This window comes from Triticum aestivum, chromosome 6B (genome assembly GCF_018294505.1).
Source record: "Triticum aestivum cultivar Chinese Spring chromosome 6B, IWGSC CS RefSeq v2.1, whole genome shotgun sequence".
Taxonomy (NCBI): domain Eukaryota; kingdom Viridiplantae; phylum Streptophyta; class Magnoliopsida; order Poales; family Poaceae; genus Triticum; species Triticum aestivum.
Genome location: NC_057810.1, coordinates 475,378,268 through 475,386,607, shown reverse-complemented (window position 1 = coordinate 475,386,607; position 8,340 = coordinate 475,378,268).

Genomic DNA, 8,340 nt, shown 5'->3' with positions numbered 1-8,340 from the left:
TCCAAGAGTTATAACACTGGTCTTTTATGACCCGGTAAGGTGATGGCATGCCCAACACACCTGGTCAGATGACCTGCTGTTATAGTTTCCTTATTAGCAAGGTTATCCATTCTTCCATGAGGAAATTGTAAGACTTATTCTATAAGTTGTTCCTGATGGATCCTTGTGTATCTAAAATCTGACCCTTACTTGATGTCCATGTCAATGCTATCTCGAAGCATGTCTGTGCTACTCCGATCATCAATAAGAGCATTTGAAGCACAATGCTAAATTCTCCTTATCCATTATCCAAACACCGTTGTATGGGTAATGTCATGAAATTTCTCTCCCCTTACCTAAGGGGGTTTCGACATTATATCTTGTCATGGATATCATGCTCTGCTTGTCCTTGGGAATGATATACCCTTGAAATATGTGTTTAAACACATTTTCCTTTCCATTGTTCTGTTTAATATGATAATCATATTTTCCTTTCCATTGGTTGGTTTAACGTTTCTTGTGATCTATATGATCTAAGCAGTAATATTCTCATGCTTATGTAAACACCTCGGTGTACAATTCTGTCAGCAAGACCCTGTTACCATTGTTGATGACATTCCGGTTGCCATCGATGGACGAGAACTTTGCCTATTGGTCCGCCTCGTTCAACGAGCAGGAAAATGGTTCTCTTCGTCCCTCGCCCTTGGTACCGATGTTGTTGCCGACATAAATGACAGGCTATCCTCTGACATGCCTTGCTTACATGATCACACAAGACGTCTCCGCCCTTCCTACTTTTAACCCACATGATGGGCCCATAACCCATAGTTCCACAGGATCGAAACCTGACTCTCCTGTACAACCCTGTTTCTAATGTTATTCCTCACACTTGTCTGCGTATTTAATTCACGGGCCACCTTCCTAGTGCTCTATTCTGGTATTAGATGCAATACTTACTCTCGCTGCTCTGAACCCCTTTCTCACTCTAGTTCAGACTTCGAGCAACTATCTATCCGCTTGGAACCTCTTATTGTACCTTCGTACCTTACTCTCGATGTATTTTATATGTTCAACTCGACAGATACTATTATGCTCATTCATGGGTTAACCCCAGATTGTTTCCCTCATAAGCATTGTCGTAGCCGAGCCGCCCCTTACCGATTCGTAAGTACGTTGGAGTTCCCAAAGAAAAGGATGACTTCACCATGATGACCTGAAGCAGAGAAATGCAGACATCCATGTAATGGATCGACCTCTTCGAGAAGAGCAACCAAGGCCGAGAAGATCCGTTAGAATTTCGTAACTAGACCTTCCCCCCTTCTCTACCTCTTAAATCTCGGGACGATATTTCTTGTAGTGGAGGAGAATTGTGATGCCCGGATAATCAAGCTACAGTAACCTTTGCTAATGATGCCACGTCACCTTGATTACTGTTGCTAATCTCGCGTTAGTTCGAAACCGATTCAAATTCAAATTCAAAAAGAGGCAAACAACAAAAGTTTTCAAACTTAAAACTAATATGTCCGAGTTGTGCCAAGTAATACAAAGTTAATTGTGGTGAAGAAGCCCCACTTTTATAAAATGTTTTAATACTCTAAAATGATTAAAACGGTGGTTGAAACGATTGAATATGTGCCTTTGATATTTTATAAAATGATAAACAATTTTATTTTGAGGTATACACTTTTAGGTTAGTGAGTTACTTTGAAACACTATTTTCGGAGCTATTGTCATATTTTAATAAACTGAAAATAAAGTGTAACTAAAATAAAACTGAAAGAAAAGTGGAAATAAAACAAAACAAATAAAAAGGAACCCCCCCCCCACTGGGCCACGGCCCAGTCGGCTCAGCCCACTAGGCCGGCCCAGCCGCCCCCTCACTCACTTAACCCCACGCCCCTGGAACCCTAGCGCCGCTAACCCCCCATGTTCCCCCACTCCCTACTCGCTCCCTCGTCTTGTCCCTCGTCTCGATCTGGATCGGGGGGCTGCGCCCGCCTCCGTCACCACGCTGCGACGGGGCCCTTCCCCGCCGGCGCCCCTCCATCCCAACCGCATCCCCCAGTGCTCCCGACAGCCCCGGCGAGTGCGCCCGCACCCGAGGGCTGCCTCCTCCGCCCCGTACCAAGGTCATCGTCCCCGCATCGCCCCTCTGCCATGGGCTTCGCCACGACATCCTGCGCCTCTCCCTCGCGGGATCGACCCCGACGCTTGTCCCCGCGACCCATTGACGGACGCCATCGCCGTAGTCCTCTCCGTCACCGGTGTTCCCCGTCCTCGTTGTCGGTGCCGCCTCGACGGACCTCCCCGACTCCTCCCCGAGCCCACTGCCTTTTCCCTACGGCCCTCGTGAGCCTCCGCCTCCCCCTCTCATCCTCATGTCTCCTGCACGCATGCGCTCACGGCCGTGGCCTCGTGCCGCGTGCGCTGGCGCCGTCCCGCACGCGTTCGCCTGTTGTCACGCTAGCGAGCTCCGGCCGTCGCTCGTGCTCACCGCCGTGTGGTCGCGCTCATGCGCGCCCCTGGCCGCGCCCACTGTCGCCCCGTTGCCGCACACCCTGGCCACAGTCTGTGCCCGGATGCGCCCCCGCACCGCGGTCGCCACGTCCGACTCGTGCGTCGTGCGCCCCTGGAGCATCCATGCCACGCGCCTCGCCGCTGCCCTGGTGGGTGCCTAGCCCCGCAGCGCCCTGATGGGGGCGGGCTGGCGCCCGTCACCGGCTTCGCCCATTCGTCCATCTGCTATGCCTGCTAAGGACCCCTGTACCATTGACAACGGGCCCCACCCCGAGTACCAGAACGTCTATTAAAAAAAGGATTAAAAAATATATCTAATAGTAAAAATAAATTTAATTAATTAATTAACTTAATCAATCTTGTTTGGTTAACCTAATTAACTATTGTTAATTAATTAAATAGTAACTAGATTAGTTAAATCCTAATTAGAATAAACAGAGTATGACCTGCGGGACCCACACGTCAGGTTGACCCAGTCAACATCCTGTTGACTGCTGACATCATGCTGACGTCATGATGACGTCAGCATACACTATTCTGGATAATGTTAGAATTAAATAGATAATAATTTAGAAAATGATTTAAAACTTTAAAAATTAATAGAAAATAAACCGTAGCTCGGATGAAAATACTTTGTACATGAAAGTTGCTCAGAACGACGAGACGAATCCGGATACGCAGCCCGTTCGTCCGCCACACATCCCTAACATATCGAACATGCAAATTTCCCTCTCCGGATCACCTGTCTGAAAACGCGAAACACCAGGGATACTTTCCTGGATGTTTCCCCCTTTCGCCGGTATCACCTACTACCGTGTTAGGGCACACCTAACCCCGCTCATTGTCATGTCATGCGTCGTCATGATTATGTTTGCATTGTATTTACTGTTTCTTCCCCCTCTTCTCTCCGGTAGACTACGAGACCGACGCTGCTGCTGCCCAGTTCGACTATGGTGTTGACGACCCCTCCTTGCCAGAGCAACCAGGCAAGCCCCCCCCCTCCCTTGATCACCAGATATCGCCTATTCTTCTATATACTGCTTGCATTAGAGTAGTGTAGCATGTTACTATTAGGTTACTCCTATTCTGTTGCATAGCCTTTCATTGTTGCTACAGTCGTTGATATCTTACCCGCAATCCTAAATGCTTAGTATAGGATGCTAGTTTATCATCATTGGCCCTACATTCTTGTCAGTCTGCCTTGCTATACTATCGGGCCGTGATCACTTGGGAGGTGATCATGGGTATATACTCTACATATATACATACTATACAGATGGTGACTAAAGTCGGGTAGGCTCGTTGAGTACCCGCAAGTGATTCCGATGTGGGGGCTGAAAGGACAGGTGGCTCCATCCCGGCAGAGGTGGGCCTGGATTCCCGACGGCCCCTGACTGTTACTATGTGGCGGAGCAACAGGGCAGGTTGAGACCACCTAGGCGAGAGGTGGGCCTGGCTCTGGTCGGCGTCCGTAGTTACTTCATAATAACAGGCTTAATGAGATCTTGGTATTTGATATGAGTCTGGCCACTGGCCTATACGCACTAACCAACTACACGGGAACAGTTATGGGCACTCGACGTCGTGGTATCAGCCGAAGCCTTCTTGATGTCAGTGATGGAGCAGCGCGCGCCGGATTGGACTGGAACGCCTGCTCTTGTATTAGGGAGGCTAGGTCTGCTTCCGGCCGCCCTCGCAACGTGCAGGTGTGCAATGGGCGATGGGCCCAGACCCCTGCGCGCATAGGAGTTAGACCGGCGTGCTGACCTCTCTGTTGTGCCTAGGTGGGGCTGCGACGTGTTGATCTTCCGAGGCCGGGCATGACCCAGGAAAGTGTGTCCGGCCAAATGGGATCGAGCGTGTTGGGTTATGTGGTGCACCCCTGCAGGGAAGTTTATCTATTCGAATAGCCGTGTCCCTCGGTAAAAGGACGACCCAGAGTTGTACCTTGGCCTTATGACAACTAGAACCAGATACTTAATAAAACACACCCAGACAAGTTCCACAGACAACCCGGTGATCGCTTTTCCACAAGGCGACAAGGGGAGGATCGCTGGGTAGGATTATGCTATGCGATGCTACTTGGAGGACTTCAATCTACTCTCTTCTACATGATGCAAGACGGAGGCTGCCAGAAGCATAGTCTTCGATAGGACTAGCTATCCCCCTCTTATTCTGGCATTCTGCAGTCCAGTCCATCGATATTGTCTCTTTACACATATACCCATGCATATGTAGTGTAGATCCTTGCTTGCAAGTACTTTGGATGAGTACTCACGGTTTCTTTTCTCCCCCTTTTCCCCCCTTTCCTTTCTTCCCGGTTGTCGCAACCAGATGCCGGAGCCTAGGAGCCAGACGCCACCGTCGACGACGACTCCCACTATACTGGAGGTGCCTACTACTACGTGAAGACCGCTGACGACCAGGAGTAGTTAGGAGGCTCCCAGGCAGGAGGCCTTGCCTTTTCGATCGTAGATGCTTTTGTGCTAGCCTTATTAAGGCAAACTTGTTTACATATGTCTGTACTCAGGTATTGTTGCTTCCGCTGACTCGTCTATGATCGAGCACTTGTATTCGACCCCTCGAGGCCCCTGGCTTGTAATATGATGCTTGTATGACTTATTTACGTTTTTAGAGTTGTGTTGTGATATCTTCTCGTGAGTCCCTGATCTTGATCGTACATGTTTGCGTGCATGATTAGTGTATGATTGAAACGGGGGCGTCACAGAGAGACCCAACTATGTCTTGAGGGAGATCGGTCGACATCCATACATAACTGAAGGACGGGAAATATGATGGGACAGAGAGAGAGAGAGAGGAGAGAGAGAGGGAGGGAGAGGGAGGGAGAGGGTTAGAGTGTTGGATGAGTGATGGAGTTGCTTCTCGGAGATGGTGGGAGAGGCCTACTAGCCAAACTGAGGGTGGAACTGCAATGTTATCAATAAGAGTGGGGATGTGTTTCTGTGTGTGCCTGTGCGTGATAGATCTGTCGGGACGCATCCATGGATGATGAAGGGGAACCATGTGTTTGGTAAGCAAACCTAACTAGATCGGTAGACCAATTGTTGTTTGTCGGAGGAAGGGAGAGACACAACTAATGAGGTAGATCGATCGACGTGTGGGTAAAAACGAGTTATAAGGACCTAGCTAGCTATATGTATAGCGAGAGATCGGTCGGTGTACGTCCATTTGTTAGAGGCAAATAAGGCCCAGCGAGACGGATAGATAGAGAGAATGGAGCTAGGAGGTGGTGCGAGAGGCCCAACTACTAGCTAGATAGGGGGAGGAGTGTGCGGTTGTGAGATCGATGAATAGACGGGCGAGAGATTACACGTGTGTCTGACCATATGAGAGACACGAGGCAAGGACACATAAAGGATAAGATTCAAGGTGTGTGTGTATGTTGTAGGCAGGCATCACTGGAGAGGTTTATCAATTGGTGTGTCTCGGAAAGGAGTTGTGGAGACTCTGGGAGAACGACCTAAAGAAAAAAATGAGTGTGCCTGGTGGATAGAATGCCGAGGGAGGGGGAGGGCGAGGAGGGCGTGTGCATGCATGAGAGAAAGTTAGTGGTAGCTACAAAGGTTAGAGGATTGTGTGGATGTAAGAGACTAACAAAGATCATAATTTGATATGAAAGCGGATTCATATATTTGAACAGGAGATCATAGCATTTTAAACATTGCATGCATGAATATAGCGGTGATACACGTGTTGTGCACATGTTATACCATAATGTGATAACGCATGGCGTTTGCAACTCACAGCTAAATGCCGAACAATCTAAACCATACTATACATCAAACAATCTCATATTTTATTTGAATTTGTGATAATGTGTGGCGTTTGCAGCTTACAACTAAATATCGAATAATCTAAACAATACTATATATCGAACATTCTCACATTTTATTTGAATTTGTGGTAATGTGTGGTGTTTGCAATTCACATCTAAATACTTGTAGGCGTAGGGGGCGGGGCACCATACATAATTTGATAAACGCATTATACATATGAGACATGGTTTAGATTATGAAGATCTAGCTAGAGCTAGAAATGTAATGTGATTTGAAATCAAAATAAAGTGCATTCAAAAAATCTAGTTCGAGTTCATATAGTACACATAGTTCATATGTAACTCGAGACTAATCATGTGGTGTGCTGTGAAGATAATACACAAACGATGGTTTAACTTGACAATAATGATGATTGTAGATCTTACTAAAACAAAGAAACGAATTCAAATGCTTTGACTTCACAACAATCAATACTGTAGATCTTATTCAAATAGAGAAACGAATTCAAATTTAGTTCATATTGAAGCGGTAGTATACACGTTTGGAATGCACTAAAACGTTCATTTGAGCAGTAGGTTGCATGCATTATACACGTAGTGAAATATTTTAATTGAACATAACATGAATTCAAAGTTTTGAATGACATTTGTAGTGTGCTAGATTTGGTACAGTACACGTTAGGCTTGTCCGGAAATTTCAACTCGTGCCTTGTTAGCCCGAAATATTTAAGATATATCTTTGTCTCGTTGTGCTCCGACAACTCCCTCCATCTCAACCCGCGCCTTGCTATTCCGAAATTACAACGCGCGGAAAACTCCCACCTCCTGTGAAATCCCGACACGCGAAATGCCCGTGGTACCCCTGAACCGAAAGAACCGCCTCAAATCGGTGGGGGTACTTTCGTAACTTACCCCACATTTCGGACAAGTGCGTATCTAAGCCATGGTTCCCCACTGCCATCCCATCCGCCCACCCATTTGTACACCGAGGTCGCGAAAACCCGCGATTAAACCCCACACCCTGCTCCGTCCGCCACCCAGCCGGAGCCTCTTCCCCGACGACATCGTCCACAGCAACACCTCGACGTCTCTCATCCACCGTACTGGATGAGGATCCGTCATCGATCTCATCGTCCCGCCGGTTCAGCCACCCCATTCTCCACCTCCAAGGAGCTGCCCCGATGTTCCCCTTGTCTTTCGCGCCACCTCCATTCCCACACCGCCGTCTTCACCTGCACCACCGGAAGAGCATCATCATCACCATTTCCTCAGATGAAGCTGCGGCCTAATCGGCACCACCAAAGAGGTTGTACACTAATCGCCGTATTTTCTTCTTGATTCGATCTCATGGTGCTGCCGGTGTCAGGACCCCGACTCAATGCCACATCGATCTAGCATGTAACACCTCATATCACTTTGCGGCCTCACGCACGGTATTCCCACGGGTGTCGTCTTACCTTTGCCCGGGACCGTTTGCGCCTTTTGGCACACGTATATGATAGTGTCGCTAGCATCCATATGATAAGGAGCCCGGGCTGACATGGCTAGTCGTAAACCCAAAGTGGCACTAACTTACAGGGACAGGCATCCGTGACCCAGCATCGAACGTGTCGGTCATCAGCGAGTGAATCCAGGCTGTAGCACTGGGCTAGCAGGACTCCGGAGAACCAGGCTGTAGCGGGCTAACAAGACTCCGGTAATCATCGCGTGACATTTCCCCGAAGGGACAGACACAGGAACGAAGAAGGACACATGCCGGCCAGCCTAAGTGTTCCGGAGCAGTAGCAAGCTACCATGGCTCAGTGGAAACACTAGGAGACATTTCCCGGTAAGAGAGGCTACTAAGGATAAATAACTAGATAGTCAGATCCCACACATACCAAGCATTTCAACAACATACACACAATATGCTCGATATGTGCAGATACAACACGGCATCACAGCATGACTCTACAACTCAAGTAATTATTCAATAGGCTCCGAGGAGCGAGATATTACAAACATGAGTCTCATGACCCAACACTCAGAGCATACAAATCAAAGCACAA